At 41.1% G+C, this 25,094-nt stretch overlaps 1 protein-coding gene across 1 annotated transcript in view; it reads right to left on the bottom strand.

Moving 5' to 3' along the window:
• Positions 1-15,076, bottom strand: part of ESRRG (estrogen-related receptor gamma) — a 266,930-nt gene extending 251,854 nt beyond the window's left edge. Inside the window, exon 1 of the mRNA XM_009330202.1 lies at positions 15,059-15,076. The gene's annotated coding sequence lies outside the window, so the exon portion shown is untranslated. The remainder of the gene's footprint in view (positions 1-15,058) is intronic.
• Positions 15,077-25,094: the final 10,018 nt, after the last annotated feature.

The following is a 25,094-nucleotide window of genomic DNA, read 5'->3' on the forward strand; positions in this document are numbered from 1 at the left end:
TTCCCAAATATTTACAGTGTACACCTCGGGTTTGAAATAAGCCAGGGAGAGCTAATGCATTGTTTACACTTGGAATCCGAGGTGGCCCCGTCCCAGCAGGGCAGTACAATGTGCTGTATCTTTCCCTTCTCAGTACTTATCTTAATCTTAATAACTAGCCAGACAACTGACTCCAGAGTCCTGGGCTTATCGACTGGAATTCGTCACATGCACACAAGAGAAGACAAGAAATGCATTATATAACAATGCCATACAAATCATTATCTTTTAATATTTAAAAGTATGTATTCAAAGTCTGATATGAAACCATTTTGGTTGAACTCAATTCCACTGGTTGTTATTAAATTTGATAGCAAATGAACAAAAATACACTTGTAACGTATTTATCTGCAAAAGAGTTTATTTGCAACAGATCAAAAGGCTGCTTCTTACTGCATTTTAGTTACTGCTATCAAATGCAATCTGCTTTTTAAACATGCTTTGATATGGGAAGTCTGTTTTCCAAACAGGTTAATAGGAAATTCCCCCCCCACCCCCCCCCCCCCTTAGATCTCTTAAGTACCAAGAAATACCCAGAGTGTGAACAGAAAGTCTATTGCGCCCTCACTGTAGGTCTACAACACGATTTCTTTGAAACAAGTTTACATAAGCAACAGGAAAGCCATTTCAACGGCATCCACCAGGCACTTGCTTTCAAAGCTGTCATGTAGGTCTGAATTTTGGTTCTGGTGTCTCACACTAAACAGCATTCTTTGCCAGGCAGCAGAAACACGCGTGGACCACAGCGCCAGGGCTACTCTTTGCTGCAAGGCTGGTCTCCTGTGAGGGTTTTCGTGTCTTTCTCTGCACCGCCACGGCAAGAACTGCTCGAGTATATATGCACCATGGTGAGGGGGGGAGTAGAGGCACCCGGAGAATAATGATTAGGAGCCCACTCTTGCAGAAAGAGGGAAGGGACAATGATTTTGAGCACAGACCCTGTCAGTAGTCCCTCTCCCTTTGCCTGCAAAAGGGCAAGAGAGAAGATGGATGCCTCACACACTGACATTGTTAATATGCACTTGAAGAGGGCTTACATGAAATTAGTACGGGTTAACAAAGACGCTGTAAATTCACTCCTCTGTTTACTTCGCTCCAACCCAGCCTACGAAGCGTTACTCATGCTAGGTATTAACACTCTCAGCAATGAGATTCATCCGGTGTAAGACGCTGGAGTCGCGCTCAAAAAGACTATCACTGCTAGTGCCAGCTTTTCCCAAATTTCTCTTCCATGTCAAAAACTTTTGAAGTATACCCTGGGCCGATCCTTGTGTTAAACCACAAACCACAGTAAATCAATTAGTTAATCAATCCCTTCAGGCAATCAATTAACATGAACTAAGAAATCCCTGAGCAGACATATTCTCGTGCGAACAAAGGTCACCCACCGGGGCCTTTGTATGTCTGTTCATATTAGTTTAAGCCCAGGTTTAGAAGGAGAAATTTTCCTGTGATAACAGTTCTTTGTATTGATGTGTCAGCACAGACACCTAGTCTCCGTGTGTGTCTGGCAGAGATTGTCTGTATTTTTACTCATGTAATAACTGGAGGCCACTTTCAGAAGAGGGAATCTGAGATTCGTGCTCTGATGTGGTGGGAGAGATGAGACCTCTTTCAGTGCCACCGAAAGGACTTTGCGCTGGGCTTTGTAACGGTACCCGAACAAAAGAGGAAATGGGGCTTTTTCAAGCATGCACCTTGAAAATTGCAAGTGCAAGCAAATTCGTGATCACCCCCAAATTTTTGATCCATGTTGCAAAGTCAATTTTTGAATCCATTTGCTGGGGTCGGGTTCAGTCTCGCTAAGAGCTGGGAGAAGCATGTTTTGAACTTCCAAAGAAACACCTGCTCTGTAACACCTGCAACTCCACTTTCTAATCACAACTATTAAATAATTACATTAATTAATAATGTTTTATAGTTGTGTGGTAGTTACCACTCAGGGATAATCCACAATTCAGTGATGATAAATCCATTCAGTCAGATCTGTAACATACCTGCAACCTAAGTAGATGGGGTTACCTCTGTACATCAACTGGAGAAACTGAATTTTGGGGCTGGGGGGAAGAAAAGTCACTGGTGCACGCAAGGTCCACTTAAAGTTCATAGTAAAGCAGAAGTTTCAGCAGAGCCAAACGTGGTGGGTAACCCAAATTCTGTGAAAGTTAAAACTTGAGTCAGGCCTGCAGACTTCTGCGTGGTCACCATCACTACTTATTATTTGGATATGGTTGTGCTATGGGGTTGCTCATCAGCGTAACACTTCTTGCAGATAATTAAGCTGTGTGGCACCCAGTCTTATTTATCTCCAAAATCTGCCGCAAGTTCAGCCTTCCTTCTGCATCACTCCTCTTCTACTAAACAAATTGTACATTTAGCAGCAAACATGGTATCAAATAAAGGCTGGCATGGCTCTTCTAATCCTAGCCAAAGTCAGGGAGAGAAAGATGCCTGGAACAGTTGAGAATTGGCCTAACTTGGGAAAGGGGGGAAAAAAAATGCAAAGGTATGAAAATGTATTCAACAATGCTCTCGGTGCTCAGATCCAGCGGTGACAGGGCTATAAGCAGATGCATTAGGCTGGAAATATATCAAGGTTAGATTAAGCTGCAGAGTTTCCATTTTATTAATGGTCTTCAATCTGACTCCTTAATAAAATGGAAACCATTTGTAAAATTTTGATCAGAATCCACACTTAGCTTTCAAATGCTTGCAACCTTTGGGTATATTCAGGAACAGATTTCAGAGAGCCTGTACCTAAAAATGAAGGAGGGGAGGAAATGAGAAAGAGAAAATTACTTGAGGTGAATCAGACCTTGAAGTGAATTATTATGTAAACTGTGAGTTAGGCTAAATGAAGAAACCATTGGGACAGCATGTTTTTTTGCATAGATCGCAGAGATATTAATGCTGGACCACTGCAGCATCTGCCACAGCGGAGTAACTAGAAGAGTAAATATCTAAGATGTCTATATTTAAATATTATCCTCAATGGCATATCGGAGCCACTAGTGCATTGCTTAGAACTGGAAAGCCTGGATGGCCAACGAGCTGAAGAAGGAGAAGGAGCTGCAATTAATGCAGTGCTGTATCACTATCAATGCATTCAAGTTTCATCTCACCTGATGGCAGGGAACAGGAGAAAGAAAAGTTTTACCTAACAGCTACTGGAGAAGGAAGTGTCATTGGATAAAATAAAGGTGACAGGAAAAGAAAGTTCCTAGAAAAACCACCCCTCAGCTGCATCTCTCATGCAGAAGGTAGCCTGCATAGAAAGAAGTTAAAGTCCAGACTTCTAACGTAAGAAGCAGCTGAAATGCATATTTAGAGCTACGCAAGAATTTTATTTCATAGCAAACCTGCCAGAAGGAGTGGGGGGGGGAAATCGCACAAGTGTGTATGCTGTGCTGCTGCACTTCTGGTACCCGAAACCTGAAGAAGAAATCTTAAAGGAAGTATTATTCATATATGGCAGTCCATGGATTAATTGACTATAGGTTATGCACAGATTTCTGAAATTACTTCAACAAGACTTTTTCTCTGGTAAGTGGTTGGATCCAAAGCAAACAGAATGTACTGAAAACAGAGCACTCAAGTTCTCCTTTTTAGTCTTCAGAGAGGGATAATCGCATCACACAAGATCTCCAAGCAGGATCAGGATGTTAAAAAAAAAAAAAAAAAATACAAGGAGAAGAGTATAGTATCATCCACACTGACTTACAACCTTCAGTAAGGAGAACAGTTGCATTATCCGAGGCCATGGCCTTTGTTAGCAAGCAGAGGCTTTTCCTAACACTTGAACCTGATGACGTCTATACTAATAAAGCTTACATCCATAATGAAGCATGAGCACTTCCTCTGGGAAAGGCCCGGAGCTATCAGGAAGGACAACATGGTACTGTAACAAATTAAAAGTCTGTTTCTCTCCCTTTGACTTTGATATCTGCTTGGATGACATTTGCAGCACTGATGGGGACAATGTTACAGAAAGAAGAACTTTGATTAGTCTAGCCAGTAGAAAGTCACCTATTATCCTAGGAGACAAATCTGGAAGTTTTTAATAAAACTAGACGCCATCGCTTCACCTTACACTTTAGGCTCATGGTGACCCCAACAGAATATATGGAATATATTTATTCAGACTAACCGAACAATTTCTATAGGTGACCCCTCCATCTGTTCTTCACAACTCATTTCTCTGTGTGCTCACGGACTACCTGGTAAATACAACTGAAATGCCAGGTAAGCACAAGTGACTTCTCTATACTGTGTGCCAAATATTTGTTGTTTGACCTAGGACAAAACAGGTGGGTTAAGACAAAAACCTATGTATAGTTACAGAAATACTACTATTCTATAATCCATACTCCTACGAAACTGTTTCCTTATAATCTGCATAAAAAGGTCTCCTCACACACGTTAGGGCCTTCCTGTTATCATAAATCCTTTGGCATTTTGGCAGTGTGAGAAGAACCTACACAGACAGAATATTTTAGGCTGAGACCTTCCTGAAATCAGGTGCACACTGAAGTCAAAAGGTACCAGGGTCCCTAATTTCCATAGGCCTCTATGCGAATCTTTCCACCACTACTTCTTGAAGTTACGTTGAGCAGTAAAATGGCACAGCAAAGTTGATGGATTCAAGTGAAGTTCACCAGTATGAAACAATAAAAAAACCCAACACACAAACAAAAAGAGTACCCATCTCTGAACTAAACTAGCCAAGCAAGTCAATATCTTGAAGCTTTTTTGGGGGACTGCAGCTAGACTTAAACTGAACGCTTTGTAGTGTCCACCTCATACGGAAAGAGAAGGTATTCGGCAAGGTGCTAATCCAATGCAACACACAAACTAGCAGTTTATTTAAAACAAAACTTGATCCTTATTGGGAGCCGAGATATTTGAAGCACACACAAGTAAAACTAATTTAACCTTTGAAAAGTTATCTCTGGAGGGAAGAATAGAAATCCCTTTATAAGATTTTTAAGCACTGCAATTATTGACGAGGACTATATTACTTCAGTTTTCTCTGATCAGAAAAAAAGCAAAGCCACAGGAGACATCAGCAGCTGTCAGGCTGTTTTCCAACTGCAGTGAGGTAGTTTACAGTGGGCTTGTGCCAGTCTCTTAAGGCCCAGTTAAGAAGCCTTTTTAAAATGCCTTAAAAAGCCAACTCATACATTAATCAAGTTGAGCCCTCATCCATACTTACTGCAATACATCAATTACCATGTCTTTTTTTTTTATTTTAATAAATTCCAGTTGACAGCAGACACCTTATTAAGGCTCACTAAAATGATACAATAAGTAAAAAGCTATTAATATTGCTTTTTTTCCCCTGCTGCTATTGTCTTGCCGCACTGGTCTGCAAACAAATTCAGGCTGCATTACAATTAATGCCAATGGAACTCCTTCTAACGACTTCCAGCTTGCTAATTTTTTACGCTAATAATAAAAAAAAAGGCATTGCTATGCAAGAACGGCCCCCTTTTATCATGCTCGCATGGCACACTAGAGAGCTCCTGCCATTGTTCACATGAAAGACAATTAAACCCAGGAACATCAAACCCAAAAATGACAATCTGCTAACCAGCACTGGGTATTGCTGAATTCTTTTCTCTATTTTCTGAACTGATAGAAAACAATTCTCCAAAGACGTTTCCCTCCCCCATGCCCACCCTTTGGAAAAAAAAAAAAGTTTGAAAAATACCCTCGCTGATTTATGCATCTCTGCTCAGAATTTATTAACTGTCTGGGGCCAATTTCACTCTTGTACGTCTATTGCCTCCAGGTTCGAATTCTGGACACATTTCAAGAAATGCAACAATAATATTGTCCACATAGTTTCATATTTAAAAATAAACACTTTTTTTTCCCCCCTCTGGTTTATGTTTTCTGAAACACAATATAAAATGCCAATGGCAGGAGGATAGAGCTGATGTGGTAACAAGTTTATTTCTCCCAATCTTCTAGGGAGAAGGAGGGAGAGCGAAAGGGGTCACAAGGTTTGTTGAAAATTAAGTACACTCACAATGTTAATTTAGAGTAAAGGCAGCTTCTATTAAAGGTGTTTTCATCTATGCCCTCTGTCACGGAGCTTAGGACTCAGTTTTATAGCAATATTTTCAGATTTGCACCCTGCTTTTTTTTTTTTTTCCCCCAATGAACCGTGTTTTCAACCATGTGTTTATATAGAGACACAATATTATAGACATGGACAATTATGCAACTTTGTACCTCTCTAAGTGACTTTTGGTCAAGAGTTTCAAGGCACTTCAGTATTCATTAATTCTCACAAGACCTCTGAGAAGTAGGTGTTTTTATATCTGTTTTACAGGTATATAAACTAAGCGACAGAAAGGTTAAGTGCTGTTTCTAAGACAATGATGCATTAGTGGTAGTAGTACAAGTACAGCCCCAAAAATCCAACTGCCACCATGAAGATGCCTCAGAAACTTTGACAAGTCTTCAGCTCAACATAACACTGAAGCATATACTTATGATGCATCCTTATCCAGGATCTTACCTGCCTAACTTCAAGGACGCCCATAAGACCTGCTTGGCTTTTGTTCAACTCCAGCTGTCCTGATCAGAGGTACTTCCTTAACCTAAGTCTATATATGTCCCAGCAACTTGGGCCCCAGTGCAGTCACTTTATCCTACACCACAGTACGTAGGTATTTATTGCAAGAAACTCAAGAAATTAGAACCACAGTAAATAACCGTGTTATATTCTGAAATATTCACGTTACTGGTAAGTCAGCAACTGTGTGTATATGCACGTTACATACATGACGTTAAGAAGTAATTGATAACTTGCTGATTGCTACAGATTTCACATGAGTAATGAGAGGCAAAGCTTTGGCTGGAGGATACAGATCTTATGAAAAAAGTCCGAATTACCTTTAGTACCAAATCATAGAATTATGTATAAATTACCAGACCTTATAAACATGCAGGGGTAGAAGGAATTTATGTTTTTAACAAGAAGTTGGGAAATTCCCATGTCCCTTTTGCCATACAAGAAAGTATTTCCTACCCCCTTAGGCTGAAGGACATCAGGCCTTAAACCTGTCACTTAAGCAGGCCTGAATATTTCCAGGCCTCTACTTCAGACCAAAGAACTTGCAGTAAATTCTACATTTGGGAGAATAGAACGTTTTTGTGTTGTTGTTTAATAGCCACTGAGAGCTGTGGAGTGTTAAGAACATACCCCAGGAAAGATGGATTAGTAGGAAGTGGCCAAAAGAGGCCGTAAAATGTGCATTATAAATGCAATTCATCACATAACTGTGCAATTTGTCAAATGGATATTGTACCTTGCATAGTGTCTTTTGGGACAGGAGCAAAAGAAAAAGGCCTGGGAGATAACGGTTCTATTCCTGGCTCTGCTACTGGTTCTCTTTCTGACCTTGGAGAAGGCTTTTTAGCCAAAATACGTAGACCATTTACTACTTCTGTTATTGCACATCCGACTTCGTTTTGATTAGGCTCATAGTTGCACTTCTAAAATCGCAGTGTCCTGAAACCAGATAGCTAGGAGATACCTGACACAGAAATCTGATTTTTAAAGTGTCTTTTAGCCTAGGGGCTGAACCTACCTGTCTTTATGCATAAAATAGGGAAGATAACACTAACATCTTAAAAGAGATTTCACAAGAATTAACCTGATATTCCCCCATATGTGATTAAATAAGTATGGAAGTATTTCATCGTTCAACTAAAATGACCCTAAAATGTTCGCTACCGAATAGCGCAATCTTTTATAGGTGGTGCAACACTATGAAGACATTGAAATCAATAACTGCCAGATGTAACCCAGCCTGCTAAAACATAGCTACGCAGCCTGAATCAGCTGTCCAGAACTGCTCTCTATTAGTTAATGGGTCGGATATTTGCTGGATATGAAATACCTTCTTAGCCATTAACCAGTGGGTTGGACTATGTGAACATTGAGCACATGATCCTTGCCTGTTACTCCTGGAAAAGGAAACTTTTTGTTGTGGCAACCCAAGGAATAAAGTCTGCAGTGCTTCCCACACTGGATGCACCTCAGTGGCTGTGGGAACAAGGACAGAGAAACCTGCTGGAAGCAGCTCTGCTGCTTTAAGGTGTCGTTGCCCTCTGCTGTTGACCAGCAGTCTTTCAGTGCAGCCTCACCAGCTGCTCACAAGGGCACTCCAGTTCGCTCCAGTACAACCTTCAGCAGCCTCACTCACTGCACCCACTCCCAGAGTAGGACAGCTCACGTTCTTTCTCTCTGTGAAGGCACTAACCTCTTTAATTGCTCCAGTTAGACCCACAATGGCTTGTCTGGTTATGCTCCATCCAAACACGTGCTATCTTGGCCCATATAAACACAGTCACTATCATCCATCTCCAACTTACACTACTTTTCTGAGGTGCCAGCTGGGACGTCCCTTCAACTCAGCATTTGCAATAAGGACAGATACACCTGCATTAAGTACATTGAAAGATCCTTTTGCATCTCAATAAGACCCATGGAGCAGCCTGTGACCTGTCTGCCTCAACGCTTGTGAAGAAGCCAAGAATCACTGGGCAATTTTCATAGGTGAGGAGGCTGCCGTGCTGATCCGGCCCACTGTGTGCTTAGTGGACAGCTTGACCCAGGAGATAGCTACGGTCACGTTCCACCTGCACCTACCCTTGTCTGCCACCTGTGTAGACAAAGGCCTTTCCTTTTTTCTCTGTGATAGAGACTTCAGCTCTACAGCAGAGTGCAGGCTTTCACTCCACATGAGCCAGCTGCTTTATGAGTGGCAACTGCGTGCAGGGGCTGCATGTAAACCACTGCCATTCCTCAACACAGCTTGCTGGGATTTAAAAGGGAAAAAAAAAAATCTATTTCAATTTTGCTGGTTTTTTCTGTCTCGTGTCCCCCCCCCCCCGAAAAGAAAAAAAAAATTAAAAGTAATAAAAACATCCACTTCTTTTTGTACAGTTACACGTGCACTGGATTTGGCTCATTTAGACACGGCATCTGAGCCAACTTAGATGTGACATCCGAGAAAATTATACAACTCCCCCAAGTTGGGGGGGGAAATCAAAGGCAAACTTTTTTTTTTTTTTTACAACATACCAAGTTTGCAGCTCATTTGAGTCCTATATAAAGTGTAAGATAACACCCCTGAACTGATACTGCTGAAATTGGAAGCCAACTTTCAATTAATATGATCACAAAAGAAAAATAAAGAAAGAAAATTAACAAGGTCTGACATCACAGCCAAATTTTAGCATTGCTTAAAACGATGTCAATCAATAATAAACCTGTGGAGGTACTCTAAATTAATGCAGATGGAAACTGAAAGTAGACAAAACCCATACTGACTGTAATGAAATTGCTTATTGATAGTGCTTCACTTACTGTCCAAATAAAAGCGGAGTATACGACCAAATTGTTTTATACACATTCCTCTCCTTTTAATTACAGTGTAAGAGCAGCAATTGTTATCTCTTCTATCAACTTACTTAGATTTATAATATGGCTTGCTCCCCATACTTAAGACAATATAACCTTACACCAAGGCAATATTATAGTGCCACATCCTGTATCCTAGCAACGGTTTAGGGCTTGCATTTGATGTCAAAATAATGGGTCCTGCTTAATCTCTTGTTTTTTTGAAGTAGGGGGTCAAACACTGAAATCTAGGAGTTGGGAAAAAAAATTACCGAAGAACATTCTAAGAGCACACCTATGAGGTACGTGTTTATATATACATGTGCACACACTGATGCGTATGGGTAAATAGATAACCGCATGTGTACACAAAATAGATGGTCTAGTTTTTGTCTTTAAATTGTTTAGACAGGAGTGAAAGCCAAGAAATGGAATGATGTATATCACTTTCAAGATATCAGAGGCTTTTAACAAATACAATCTTCCTCCTGTTTTTATCAGTTTGCTGTCTTCTGTAAGTTAAAAAGGAAAAAACATCTGACTTATGGTCCCAGTTTTTCCTCATCTAAATTTGGTCCTATCACCATATTAAAAGAAAAAAAATATTCCTGTCTCTAATTTGACGTGCCTTTCCTATTTCCTTTAAAAGATTTGGTTAAAACATACTGATTAAGTGATCTACCTCCTCGTGACATTCACCAAGCTATGACACAGCTGAGACTTATTTGTATTGACTATTCAAAACATTGTGATGGAAAAATCCAAATGGCTTGGTTTGTAGCAGCATCAGGGATATAGGGCGGTAACCAACAACAGCGACCAAATAGAAGGATGTTATTGAGTATCTCTGATTCAGTTTGGAGACTGGAAAGCACTTTGAAAGAGTAGAACCCAAGTCTGGGTGGCTGTCAGAGAGGCGTATATGTATATATGTATGTATGTATGTGCGTGTATGTATACTACTTTTGCAGGAGAAGAGATGCAAGACTGAATCTACAGTTTTAAAGGCTGAGGAAAAGTGAAAAACTGACAGCCATGCTATTATAATCTTCCCCAGGTAATCCAGTCCTCCTTTCTATATGAACAAGTTTGTCATTCTTACTTTTAATGCCCCTGGGAACAAGTGAACCGGGTAGGGGAACGGAGCATCAGCTGTCCCATGAGCAACAAGTAAATAGGCCTTTGTTGAACTAGTAGGTTTCTAAACACGGCTGGTATTCAAACACGTTGGGTAGGCTCGGGTCTATTTGCTCTTCTTTGCCCCCGAGGCCTCGACAGAACAGAAGAAAGAAAGATTGTTTCAAATTGTGTTTCATTTTCTCTATACACCAGTTAAAAATACACAAGGAAAAATCTTTCCCCTTGTAAAATTGTGGTGAGTGTACAAGCCAGCAGAAGGTTTTGTACGGCAGTCGCTGTTCGTCCAGCAGCTACGTTAACAAACCTTCAAACGCCCGCAGTACCACGGCTTTGCCTTCCCTCGCCGTACCCCACTAATCCAGCCCCTCGGGAAGAGCCAGATAAAACAGGCAGCCCCTGGAGCATGTCCGCAACGTCAACTAACCCCGGCTCAGTGGGACCAGCTGAGACAGAAGAAATTGGAGGAGCCGCACTTGGGTGCCTGGTACAAAGAGAGATCCACAGCGCAAGAAGAAAAACACTGCTCATAGGAGAGCGATTTCTTTTTGTTATCCACAATATTTTACTTCTAGCTGCAAACCCAGAGCTTGAAAGGATCCTCGCTAGCTCTGTTTATTTATTTAAACCAATTCTTGCAGCCTTTCTTCTCTCTAAACAATACCGAGGTGAAGAGTTTACAGGAACACATTGTCTGGAGTTCAACTGTTCAGCAAGCGCTTCACTCCAGCTCTAACGAAAGCCAGCACCCAATCTGGGCGCCTTCCCCATCTTTCTCTCTTTAAGGAAACTGTTTACTGCGTAGGTACATGTACACGACTATTCACCTCTCTGCAATTGTCGTGGCAGTCATTCTCTGATGGATATTATTATCCCCTAAAGATGCTGTGTGGACAACCCTATCCCCTGCTAGGCTGTCCTAGTTTTATAAACTGCAAAACTGGTCAGCTTACTCTACGGGAGGAAAAAAAAACCAAAAACAAATAAAGCTGTTTAAAAAGGACAGCTGCTGCTACACTGCTGCACTAATGCAGCCCCAGCAGAGGGAAGGCACCATCCCTCTTTTTCTGCGGGTCCTTTCTTCCCCCTGCAATGACACCACCACCACCAGTGAGGCACTGGGAGCCCTGCCACAGGCTTTACTGGGCAACAAAATGGGGCCCAGCAGCAATTCTTCCCCAAGTCCCGCAGCAAATGGGAGGTAGGTTGGGAAGGAGGGTCAAGTCCCTCCATGCCCCAGTTTCCCTCCCAGCCAACGCTGTTGCAAGAAAACACTTTGAATTTAGGCAACACTTCAGCTTGTGCTGAGTCGCATTAAAGATGAGCACGGCCTCGTGTGGCTGCCTGAACTGAGCTCAGCCTAAGCATGAGCCTAAGTACTGTCTTGAAATGAAACTCAAAACAACAGGAGAGATAAATGCAAAGCAAAGTGTCAATTAAAGTATTTTTTCTTCTCCAGAGCTATGTGATCCAACACAGGTTGGCAGTAAATAAAAACCAAAAAAGAGGTGCTTACGATGCATTTTTCAAAGGGGACCACTGCAAAAGAAACTGTGATCAAATCACCATTGTTGTATGAACATGGGTCTTGCATACAAAAGCATTTGTGTGTGTGTGTGTGTTCAAAAGAATTAAAAAAAACAACAACAAATAAAACAAAAAACAAAACCACACATCTTGCTTAGATACTCATTTTTGACCCAGGAAAACTCCCTTCACAGTTCCTGGCACTGGAGGCCAAATACTCCCCTTGATCCATGTGCAACAGAAGACTTGCAAATTGGGGAACTATGTAGGTTTTCCATCCTGGTGTCATAAAAGCTCATTTTACATTTTCATTAGACAGGCAAAATTAAGATGAGAGGCAGGTAAGGAGAAAACACAACCATTAAAAAATGGTCTGACATATAGGTAGGAGGTTTGCCAGCCAGCTTCTAAAGAGGTAGTTTGTATAATCCCCCGGCACACCCCTGCCTGAAGTAATTTGTCCCTTTTTTTGGTTTTGTGGTTTGTTTTGTGGTTTGTTTTTTTTTTTTCTTTAGTTTTAGCTGGGTTTATTTTAATAAAGTAAAATAAATTTTATTGACCCTGCAACAAGTCTATTCCAAATTTCATTGGTTAATTACCATTAGCCACACAAAACACACTGAAGGGTTTCTCTTCCTTGGCTGGATGAACAGAACTCTGTAGACAGGGCAAGAATATTCAAAAGGCAGTGAAAACTGAAATCTTTAAAGAAGAAACAACAGAGTAGCAAACTATGGGAATTTCAGAAAACTTCCTTTTAAAAAATCAGTCTCAGCTGAGTCACTGTATGGTAGAAACTGTCATTTTGATGCATGCCTGCATTTTGCTTAGAACAAAGGGACAGAAGTCTCCAGTTGCTACCACACTACACACAATAACACTTCAACATCCTTAAAAAAAAAAAAAAATCTCAGGCTGCTGTCAGATGACCAGCTTGATGGACTCTACATTTCATTTCTTCCAGTTAACATTTACAGTCACACAAAAGATAATTGTATGTTGTGCTTGTAGTCAGATCCCACACCATCCTCCTTGATTTGCTTCTTTCCCAAGAATTTTGTTCTGGTTTTCCAAATCAGCGTTCCACCACATAAAGCATATACCAACACCAGTGTACGGCCAGCACGGGACTTAGCAATTCACTGTACTGCAGCAACTCATCAAGTAAAATTCAAGCTCATGTTTACAGCTTAAATGATTACAAAAGAGATGAGTAATATGAGTTTGCTTTTCAAGTCTTCGCTTGTAGTTTATACTACACCAGGAAATTGTGAGTTTTCAGGGTATAAATTTCCTCTCTTGTTATCATCTGAAGATAGCAGAGCACAGCCCCGTTGCTGTCCTTATCTATGACCTTCTGCTGACTTGGAATTTAAATGTCAAAACCAGAACACTGGTACCAAGTAACCTTCTAAAATGAAGTTAAATATTGTGTTTCAAAAAAATATTATTCAAGATCAATTTCAGCACATCGGCCAAATCAAAAGGTTTCAAATTTTGGTCAAATTCAGGTCGTTATTCAGATCATCACCAGCTGCTTCTCTAGAAGTGTCTCTGATCCGACTGGCACTGCAAATGAGAATGCAGATCTTACTAGTCTAGTCTTTCCTCTGAGGTTTTAGGCTCTTCTGCTTCTAGTCACAGCCATAAAACCTATGAGAAGTCCCTTTCCCATCACATTGCTGGTAAGACGCTGGCAGTGAAAAGATATGCGAAAATGCTACGGAATGTTAAAAAAGAAGAAAAAAGCATGGTTTTATGTCTTACCTAAGAACATAGGTAACCATCAATGAGTGGTAGCTTGCTTAACTTCATTACACAGACACTTTTTATGTTTTGTTTGCGATTATTTAAAATGGATTATTGAAACCGACAGTCATGCTGACATTACTCTCTGCTACCACACTCTTACTGTAGCTACTCATTATAAGCAAAAAGAGGGGAAAAAGCCTATGATAGTAACTTGTGACCTTAGGGTAGCCCAGGTATGGAAAAGACTTCATAAAAAAAAATAACACGATTAAATTTTTTGCCAGTCTTTTGAAGGGAACTCATCTGTATTGCATCAGATACAGGTACCAGTCTATGAAACGTCAGGTAACAGTGAGCAATGCAAATATTCATGACCATCTACTGCAATTCTTTCCGCAGACTGCAAGCTCCAGAATGCTAATTTCAATTGATGTGCAGACGTATAACTTATCTGGTGGTGTTCATTTTAGTATTTATCTACAACTATCACATTTTGTAAATGCTTAACAATGCAAATACTCGGCATCTGCCATTCCAAGTGTTCTCTGTCAGTAAAAGGTTTTGTTCTCAACGTGCTGAACTGCTGAGCCTAGTAGTCTTGCATTTATGCCAGTGTAAATTAGCAGCCAGTCAATGAAGTTAAACTGGAGCAAAAAAAATGGTGCAAAAGCAGAATTAGATTCTGGTTTTCACATTTTAATTATCACAGAAATTAGACTTGAAATACGCTGCAGTGAAGTCAAGTAAACATGCTGTTGTTTGGTAAAATTAATATTTATACAATAAACTGAATGTAGTTAAGATTAATAATGCTGTCTTTGTTTCTTTAAACTGTAACACATATTGCTTGACCATTCATAGCAGCTTTTTGTTTTGCTCTTTACGCATTCTTGACATAGTGTAGCACTGAACTAAGTTGGTATTTTTTAGGTGTTTTCAAACAGGTTTCCAAAACTGTGAAAAGTAACTGAATAGTTGTATGTAATGGCAAGTTTTCATTTTTCAGTTTAACAGAGACTCTGGAAGATATTTCACTGAGAACAACTTATCCTTAAAGCGCAACACTCAGCTTGGTTAACCCTGACACACATGCTTCAATTTGCCAAGTTCAAATATGAAGTATCAGCTGCTAAATAACAGGCAAGCTCCTCTCACAAGCACAGATAAATAGCCCCCGAGGTGAACCTTTATAGTCAAGCGATGGACCAACTGGAGGAAGTTCACCGTCTATTGGATCTGGGTTACCATTCATTAGACATGTCTTGCTGCTTATCTGTGAACTCTCTGCAAGACAAGACTTCATTTAATATGTAGGCAGAACAACTAATTAGCAGCTTTTTTCCTCCGACTAATACAATTCCTTTCTAGTCGCTCCATAAAGAAGATTCAGTGAAACACCTCTGTGAAAGCAGTGGAATTCCAGGTAGTTATGGTGACGAATTTCATTGTGAATGAGGATCAATGCCCCATACTACTTTGAATAGTAATTTCTTAATTCTTATTCAAATCCGGCCAGCAAGATAATATAACTTGAACTGAATTGGCCATGTGATCCTGATGGCATCCCATTAATGGGCTGTTCACTTAATTTATGTAATTTTAAAAAATTAAATAGTCATATTTTAAATCCCTACTGCAGTCCTTCAGATTGAATGTACGTGTTTAAAAGTTATAGTATCTTTATAAATCAGTATGTCTGCACTTCTTAGTTTGTTGACTGAACTTTCCCAAAGTTTTAATTAATCTTCCCTCATCTCTCTCTCTTCTGCCTGTGGGAACATTGTGAAATCCCAGGATCAAGCTGTTTCATACCCATTTACTAGCCATGTTATGTGCCACAGAACCCCCCCCCCCATTTGTAAACTCTTATTTGAGTTGGCAAATAAACCAAGGTTTTCTATTTGTACAGAGAGAGCATAAAAATCCAGTTATAGGGACACTTTCACTGACAGTCAAAAGCCAAATAAATCCTGTCTGTAAGCAAAACGAACACGAAGGCAGTTATTAATAACAAAAGCTTACGGGCCTAATTCTGCAAGATGCTGAGCCTCCTCCTCCAAGCCAACGGGAACCCAAGGTGATCAGCACCTCCCATGAAGTATTTGGCAACTGTGGTCTAAAAGGCTCATTGCAGATGCTCCATCGTGTCCCAAGAGCGCAGTTGCCCCGAGCAGCCCTGGGAAGGGCCAGCCCCGAGAGGGCGCGCCGCTGGGAAAAGAAACGCCCCATCGATCTAGGGCTATTTATAAAGCTTGCACTAAACATTTAGAGCCAAGCCCTAACTTGGCTAGGTGTCAAGGACCACACTGAAAAAAACCCCTATACCCTCATTAAGAAAATGCATGAAGCACTGATTTTTATTTTTGGCCGCAGTTGTAAGCTTCGCCAGGGTTACAGCTGCTTTATTGTGGTTTCTCAAGAATTTCCTTGATAAAAAAGGACAACAGAATTAGCTGAGCCTTTTGGAAATAGCCGCACAGTCCAGCTGTAAAACAATGTCAAGTAGCTGGCAAAAAAACAACACAAACCCCTGTAATACAACAGTAGCTACATCTCTACAGAGGGCAAATGTGCTGCTGCTGGAAGTTCTTTATTTGAAATGGGGAGAGGGAGGGGGTGGGAAGAGGGAGGCTTGAAATCTTATAAAGCCACTGCCCAAACCGGTACAGAAACCTTTTTGGTGGTGGGCACGTCACAATAACCTGCTAGAGAAGACACTCTCTTCTAGGGAGACCTACGGGTGCCGTGTGCAGAGACATGCTACATGCACGTACAGATCAGGGAGGTAGATGGAAAGAGTTCTATGTTCTTTTCTTTCAGAGGGAAAGGCATTAGCAAACAGTGCACTAGGAGCAAGGGCTGCAAAACAAAGTAATAAAATCTTCAAAGTAATTAGCCTTTCTTATTTTACACCAAAGAGTTACAATCTGTGTCATTTGGTGGGAGAAGGCAGCTAAGGTACAGGACTGGATTTATCAAAGACTTGGGCAAGCAGCTGTGGGCTTTTCCTAAAAAAGACGCCTACCCACTCCCCCAATTTCTGCAGGAATCAAAGATGATCAATGGTTTGTACCTGCTGGAAAGACGAAGAGCAGGTGAGCTTCCACCTGCGTGTATGTATGTGTACAAGCCCCTTTCATGTCTGTAAGCAGGGAAGGATCATCCATGCCCTATTATGTCCCTGAAGTTTTAGATCACTAAATTAAATTATTACTGTAAAGGCAATGAAATGTCCAGACAAGGATATTATATCACATTGCATATTAATTTCAGTGTTCATATTTTTATACTATTCTTCCTGCATTTTTTGGTTAGGAAAGAGAAATTTCCTGCCTGTCCCTCAGTTTAAATTTGGAAATGCTGACAAACACGCTGAACAGTTAGAGGAGCTGGCTACATGGGAAAAGCTACAAAGAAGTGCACTAGTTATTTCCTATTACGTTTCTTTGCAGGCAAAGCTCACAAAGGAAGCGGAAGAAAACTTCTGTGGCTAAAGTAGAAAGGGAAGTAAGGTAGCTCACCACAGACTGCATACTAATCCTGCACATCAGGAGCCAATATCTGTTTAACTTCAGAGTAAGTTTCCATGTAAAAATTTAATATTCCTTCACAAGTCAAATTCTCTCATACATGGGTACTCTTCATAGGTATACTAAGAAAGATTACTGTTGTATATAATCACAACTATCAACCCCAGGATTATTCCACCTGGGACTTTTTCCATCCCTGCCTGTTTAACTTACCTATATGGTGTCAATTGTCAGACTGAACACCATTGGAGGTGGGGAACACCTTTAGCTATAGAATGACTGACGTAATCAAGACCAAACCAGGTTAGCTACTATGCCCCCAGTAGTCTAAGTGTTGAATAATAAAAGTCTTCTCTCAGACCAAGTGGTAACCTAATACCCATATTTTAAAAAAAGAGACACAGAAACAGTGGTTTCATTTGTCATGTACAAGTAGAGAAAACAGGGCACTCGGCTGGAACCCAGAAGATATGAATTACGGCTAATATTTTTAAAATTGTCTAAGGTCTAGATAATTAAATTAACTCAGGCATAGCTCACTCAACATCACGGTGCCTAGATTTCTTTTAAACATGAGTTCAAGGTCCATGTTGAGCAATACCTAAAAATCCTTTAAATCCCATATTTTGAGAACCAAAATCCCATCTGGGGGTGATGGTGAACATCTCTGAACACCAACAGGGCCAAAGTTAGGCACGTAGGTGTATTTGCTCTATAGCCTGTGCTATCAGTGACAAAAGACGAGGACTTCCTGAGGACCATTTGAAGCACACGTTGGGCTTGCCTCCTGGAGAGGCCTATTTCAATACGTAATCTGCACAGGGAAGCTGGAATACTCACCCCACAAATCCCCGTTTTTTTTCATAACTACACTTTTGAGAGAGCCCAGAGTCAAGCCCTTAGGAGCCAAGTTCCCCGGTAGCAATGCTCTTCAGAAAAATGTCGTGTTTTTCATTAAAGTGCTTTCACTGATTTTGTATGTTTGTCAAACCACATCATTCTTCACATCCAATGTCCTTGCCTGTTGGTCTCGTCTTTTCCTTTTAGACTGTAAGTCCCCCTAGCCTGGAGACCATGCGTAAACTGTTTACCTCTTCCCTTGCAGAAGCCAGCATGTGCTTGCCCGTCTCAACTCAACATTAGCACGCTCAGTGAATTGGCTTTGGATAAGAATGCGATAGCACACTCAGGTCTATCATTGTCACAGTGCTGGCTGGGAGGTTTTCATTTTGCTCAGTTAAGAAGCGTAGTATTCGTACAGACACAAGAATATATAAGAGATCATGTCTATCTTTGGATTCTGCAGAAACCTAGCCAAGTTAACTCTTTTCCCCAGAAAGAATATGCAGCATCCCAAACATCGAGTGAGTGAATGGAAAGCCAGAAATAGAGCCCTGTAGATCAATAGATTTGACTGAGAAAGCGTTTGCATTCTCAGGGGTAGAGATCATTGTGTTTCTAAGTGGATCAGAGATATGATCCTTGGCCGCTGTGAATGGAATGGAAACTGGATGCCATCAGAGGCAGATACGAGTGCTGATGCGGTGAGGTAATGTGGTAAGGAATAGTGGAGTGGAAGGAATGCAGTGCCACTGCCCTGAGGAATCTTAAAATTAGCTCAATCTGGTATTCAAATGCTGGGTGAGGGGGGAAAAAAGGAAAAGAAAAAAAAAAGCACAGCATTTTTACAAGAGAATCATTTCTGAAAGGAGGAAAGGTGTTACTCGTAATTTCTCTGGACAATCGGCTTGAGTTGCATTTAGTATTTAGAGTCTATCCTCCCCGTATGAATATAACAAGTAGGTGACTGCCAACCTCTTGCCAACTTGGGGGTCAAAATACCAGCTCCTTACACTGAGACATCTCCAGTGGGGATGGCATGCGTGAGCCAGGCAGCCCGGGAGGTCGAACAGGGATGTCTGATCATCGTGCCCAGGAACCCTGCAGATGGCCACCATGCGTGGGCATGCCTTGTGAGCCATCTCTTTTGAATAGTGGCTCAGCACACTATCAATCGAGACCCATGAGGTAGCTCACAACTGGCAACTTGCTACAAACCTGCCACTGACCTTGCCAGAGCCACAACCCTGGGAAGGAAAGGTAGGGCTGAAAACTGATGGATTATTTCCACTGAAACACAAACTAAATTCAACCTCAAATGGATGATACTTTTACAAGTATATCTCAAAAGAAAGGTTAAGTTACTCTATACTTCTGTACAGATAATATCAGGAGCCATGTCTGCTTTCAATGATATCAGTGGTAAGTTTTGCTTTTGTCTCTGATGAGAGTGGGGTTAGCCTGAAAATTAATATAATGAGTCTATCTGAGATGTAGCTGCTTTTGTGGAGTTCTTACGGCATTGATTGTCTCCTCTCTAAAGTCAAGATGCTACTGCTTGGTTTATTCAGAGAAGGTAGTTGCCTCTTCTTTCTTCCACGTGAAAGATAATACAGCTGCGATGCACAATGGTTATTAACCTTTCACAATAATTTCTATTGTTGCCAGGAATGCAGAGGATAAAGCGTAATTCCAAGCCTTCCTCAGGGTTACATTTCACGGGCTAGAGGCGGGAACTGTGAATAAAATATTCACGTTGCTGTCTTAATTTGAAACTGTACTGTAAAGTTTACAATTATGACTACCCTAATTTTCTCCTATTCAAAATTACAGGGTATTCCTTACCCCTTCTGCAAGGTAAAAATGCCATAGCCATAGGACAGTCAGAACCTGCTGGTAGGCAATCAAAGTCCCAAGAGAAGTAAACGCACACACCACAGCTGCTTCTCTGCCTCACGCTGTCCCAGCAAAGAAGTTAAGGACTGGAAGACCAAATGAAGATGGGATCCAACTGGAGGGCCAACATGCAGATTTTACTATTCACAGTTACTTGGTACCTATTCCAAGGGCTAACCGTGGGCACTGAATTAAGTTTTAAACCTTTACAAGCATTATATTAACTTTTCCATCAAAAGGGGGGAAAAAAAAGAGAAAAGGAAGAATAAAACCTTATTAGGCACAATTCTCAGTGAGTGATATCTGCCTGGCACAGAGCAGACTGGGTCATGTCAAGGAGATGGTGATGCACCATCCTTCCACCAATCCCAAATTCTCTCTATCAGCACTGCTAAAATTCTGCGGCTATTCTACCAACTGCAGCCCTTGGGCAAGCGGAAAAGACAGAAGTAAAATAAAGCTCTGTCATGTCATCTCCATGCATCACACACCCCTCAGCAGAAGCTCAGAGGCAGAGGTGCAGGTCGAGAATTAAATAAAATAAAAAGGAGGAAAACTCTCATTGTTGCTCCCAAAGGAGCTTCTCTTTTATAGGGGAAAAGCCTTGCCAGGACTTTGCAATCAGATGATAGCACCCCCTGCATTGTTCGAGCACTGTCAAGGGGCATTATACTCAAAAGATAACCCAGCCCTTGAACCCCCCAGGTACTCATTTTAAATACCTCTGATGAGATCCAACTGCATCCTATCTGGGTATGCCTCAAACATCTAGCATCACATTTGGTTATGTCTACAAAAACACCAGCTAGGAAGAAAGAGAAAATGAAGACTGATTTTAGTCTTTTATTTGAGCAAAAGCTAAACATATGGATCCTGGCACCAGAAGTATGGAATCTGTGATAAAACATACGGATATCCATATGGAAAAAAGAAAAAAAAAAAGGTTTCTTGGCCAGAAATTCTGCTCTTGCATTTTTATCCTGTATGCACGGTGCACCCCCTTCCCTCTGCAGTGCAACGCTGTCTGCCGATGGATTAGGATGTTATAAATTCACATGCAAATTTCACAAAATGCTCTACTGTTATCAACTTTATTAGATTTACGAATACAGTCCCGCTTATGTTTTTTTATTCTCTTAATCCCTTTCATCACTTAATAGCTCAGAAAGTAATGGATTTCAGTAAAAAGGAGAGGCTTATTACAATCAATCCTGTTGCTCTATCTCTGCTCGACGCTCGACTAATGAAACTTATTTTTCTTCAGGACCTCTACAGGAAATCCTTTCCTAAGGAAAAAAAAAAAATGTTTAATATGCTGCTGACTTGTAATACTGCAACTGTATTATTCCTCTCCTTTGGGTGTCCATCTAGAGGTTTGTAAGAGCTATTAATTGCACTTTATTCACCAAATTCTAGCCTGTAGTAAAACAAGAAGCTACTGAAGCTTGTTTAATATGATATGCCAACTTACAGTTCAAATGACTGAGGCCCTCATGTTAACTTTCAACTCTGAAAACTCAAGGAGCCATTTTCTTTTTAAGAAGTGAGAGTAACAAGGCCAGAAAGGGCATCTTTATCATAAGGTTTGGATCCTAAATAGCCCCACTGCTGAGGATCACAAAGTCTCCATCACCCAAGTCAGCCTCCCCTAAGATCTTATTTAAAATATGCCATCTTCATAAGGGTTTTTAAAACTGTCTTAGCTCCTTCCTTTGACATTTTTTGGATGAAGAAGCAAAGAAAAAAAAAAACAACCCAGAAAACACCCGGCTTTCAACTTAGTTATTAAATTCTTTGGTAACAGGTAAGGAAGCATCCACAGATTTACTGCTTTAGCTAAATCTGCAATACTCCAGGCACCCACTGCCTCCAAACCACAGTCCTGCCCATAGCACTTGGCTCATTTGCTTGCTCTTCTCCCCATCACCGTTGGGGTCTCCTCCAACCTCACAAGGGAGGCACCAGAGCTCATCCCTGTGCCCTGGATTCTACCCACAGGTGTCAGACCACATCACACAGCCTGTGAAGCTGCCACCCAAGCGTGACAGCAGCCCAGAAAGCTCGATTCACCATGGGACAGCCAGCAAGCAGCTTGGACACTGTCTTGCAGAAGAACTACGCCTGCTCCTAATACATACGTGCAGAAGTACATGCGTATGCTTATTCCACTTCAGAAATGAGAGGAAAACAACAACTTTGGTGTTATTTTTGTGCTATCAGTGAATCAGTATTTTACCATCCCCGGATACCTGTTCACAGGAGAGCAAAATATTAAATACCTGAATGTAAGCAGGAGAGTGTAACTACTGACCTACCAAAGCAGGAGGCCAAGCCAAGACACTTCCTCAGACAGGACTCCTTACAGTTCAAAAGCATCCAAGAAAATATTTTTCTTGGGTTTATTTATTTTATTATTAATGTAGATACTTGTTTGCTGTTTTGTTTTCCATCTGATCAGGACTGGAAATGGAAGTATCATGAGAAAAGTTAAAAATATCGTAGGCATCTTTTTTAGAAAGAAGAGATGCTGGATGTATCCTGGGAACAAGAAGCAAGATTCCATTTCCATTTTCCAACCAAACAAAGTCTGCAGCACAATCAGGTTTTAGCCTTGTTTAAAGTCAGTTGACAATAACATAGGATTTTCTACATTTCTATCTCTGCTCTGAGGTCAATTCCAGAACCATCCATGAAGGCTATATGATGTAACCAATCATGCAATACTTAATTAGGCGGCACTCCTTCCCTACCCAAAGCAGTTACATTCTTAAACACAGGAATGACTTCTCTATCTTTCTTATCATAATAGTACAGTTACTAAATTTTTTTTTTTTTTTTTTACTCATGAGTAAAAGATGCTTCTTGTTACTACAGCTCAAAGAAGGGGAATTAGGAAGGCAATGGCTTTGTGTATGGATACATAAAATTACTGCAAAGCTTGATCCTACAAATATCTCACTTGGTTAATTTTACTCACATGAGCAGCCTGCTTACATGAATAAAGTTACTCACGTGCAGAAGTATTTGCAAGACCAAACCCATTAGTTTCCATTAAATTAATGGTGGAAATATATAAAATATATAATTGATGAACAAATGAACTAGGATTCTGCTCAAAAGTAGGTAAAAAAGGATTATCACTCAGGCAAGCTCTCTCTCCAGTGACTGTTCTTGATTGATAGATTTGTATAAGGCTGAGTTTCTGATTAGTTCTGAGATATGAGTGCTTCAAAATGTAGGAATAAAAAAAGACTTTCTGAAAATGAAATGCAATATCCAATTCAATTAAAAGAAAATGCTATGATCTGTAATTGAACCAAGACTTTGGGATAATGTTATTTATTCTGAGCCAAGTTTAGTAGATGTTTTCCAAAAATGCCAGTTTACTTGGGTTTTATGGAAAAATTGACCTTTTCACCCAGAACAGAGGCTGCTAATTTCATTAATGTTGTTAGATATTTTCTCAGAGTGCATCCATGCCAATTCTAGTATTTCATTCCCCTATTTTCATCTATATTCCATTTGCATGGAAGTGGCCTGACAAAGCTATAATCGTGGCATTATGCTTCCTGCTCTTGCCGTACCCATTGCCAATGCATTTCATTATTTGGACTCCCAGAACATTGCGGAGACTTGGAAAAGTAAGTGCTGCCCATCCAAAGCAGCCCTCTCCCTGTCGGCCGGCGGCCATAAGACCCTGGGTCAGGTAATCTGCACTGCAAGCATCCCAGAAGAGCCTGAATCAACTCGACTGACAGGAGATGAGCCAAGCCTGTCAATTCATACGGCAGCTTGAGCTCATCATCTGTATTTACATAGTTCCTCAATCAAACTCTTGCACTCTGTAAACTGTTTATTATCCTTCGTATGGGCCGATACAGTTTTACAGTTTGCTCTCCTTACAGTAGAAGCAGCCAGAGATCTACGCTTGATAGCTATTTTCTCCCTTAATTCTCTCTTTTAAGAAGGAGGCAGCAGTTATTACTTGCCAAACCAGCACATGTTCACAGAGAGTGCGGTCAAGTGGTCAGGAGCAGAGCTGATGTTAATTAGCAATGAAATGAGGAATGAACCAGCATTAGCCCTGAGACTAATCAATGGGAAAATCACTCCAAGCAGGCAGCTTAATGAAGTACTATACAGCTGTTTATTTTTAGCCTGTTTTAGCCTGACAACAAAATCCCGATTAATTAAAAAAAAAAAACTTTCTAAAACGTATTTCCTTGTAGAGCCTTGCTATAGCTCCAACTTGTTTAGCTTTTTTACTGCATTTATCTATACCTTTCCCTGGCAATTAAAAGCCCGACCAGAAAAATTAAGGCAGGTCAAAAAAGCATGTACCTATCAGTGGCACGTGTTTGTCATTAGCCATAACCTGCCACCTCGCAGGTGGCCCATTCAGGGCCCTTCACAGCATTTAACTCCCTGCCCCTCTGCAGTGGCCAGAGCATCCCGGTCCCCAGCCTGCTCCCGCCACCCCTGTGGTGGGGATGAGCTGGTGGAGGGAAGGACGAGCCCTGTGGCGCGATTTGGATGAGGCAGCCTCGGTTCCCCGTGCCATCACAGAGCTCCTCTGGGACCCTGAATGAGGACAGCGGAGCATGAGTGCCTAAGTACATTTGAAAATCTGGGCTTTGCTCTCAGCACGACGCAATTCCTCACGTGCAAAAGAGATGCAATAGCGCTTCACAAACATTTGCATTGGAAGACTGTGAGTGAATCAGATACTACCTGCCAAGTAAGTCCCTAACCAGGACATCTGAGGATGACGAGCAAGCAGCCACCCCGTCAGCTTCTCTTTTGGGCATCCCTGTACTGCACACCACATGGGATGCTCTCAGGGGATCTCACCAGCCTCCTCCCACCCTCTTACTGCACCTCCTGTTCTCAACCCCTCTGTGCCACAAGCACTGTCCGATCCTGCTGCTTTGCCAACGCACAAAGCCCGGCTCGGC

The sequence above is a fragment of the Pygoscelis adeliae genome, unplaced genomic scaffold (assembly GCF_000699105.1).
Source record: "Pygoscelis adeliae isolate BGI_AS28 unplaced genomic scaffold, ASM69910v1 Scaffold308, whole genome shotgun sequence".
In the NCBI taxonomy this organism is placed as follows: Eukaryota; Metazoa; Chordata; class Aves; order Sphenisciformes; family Spheniscidae; genus Pygoscelis; species Pygoscelis adeliae.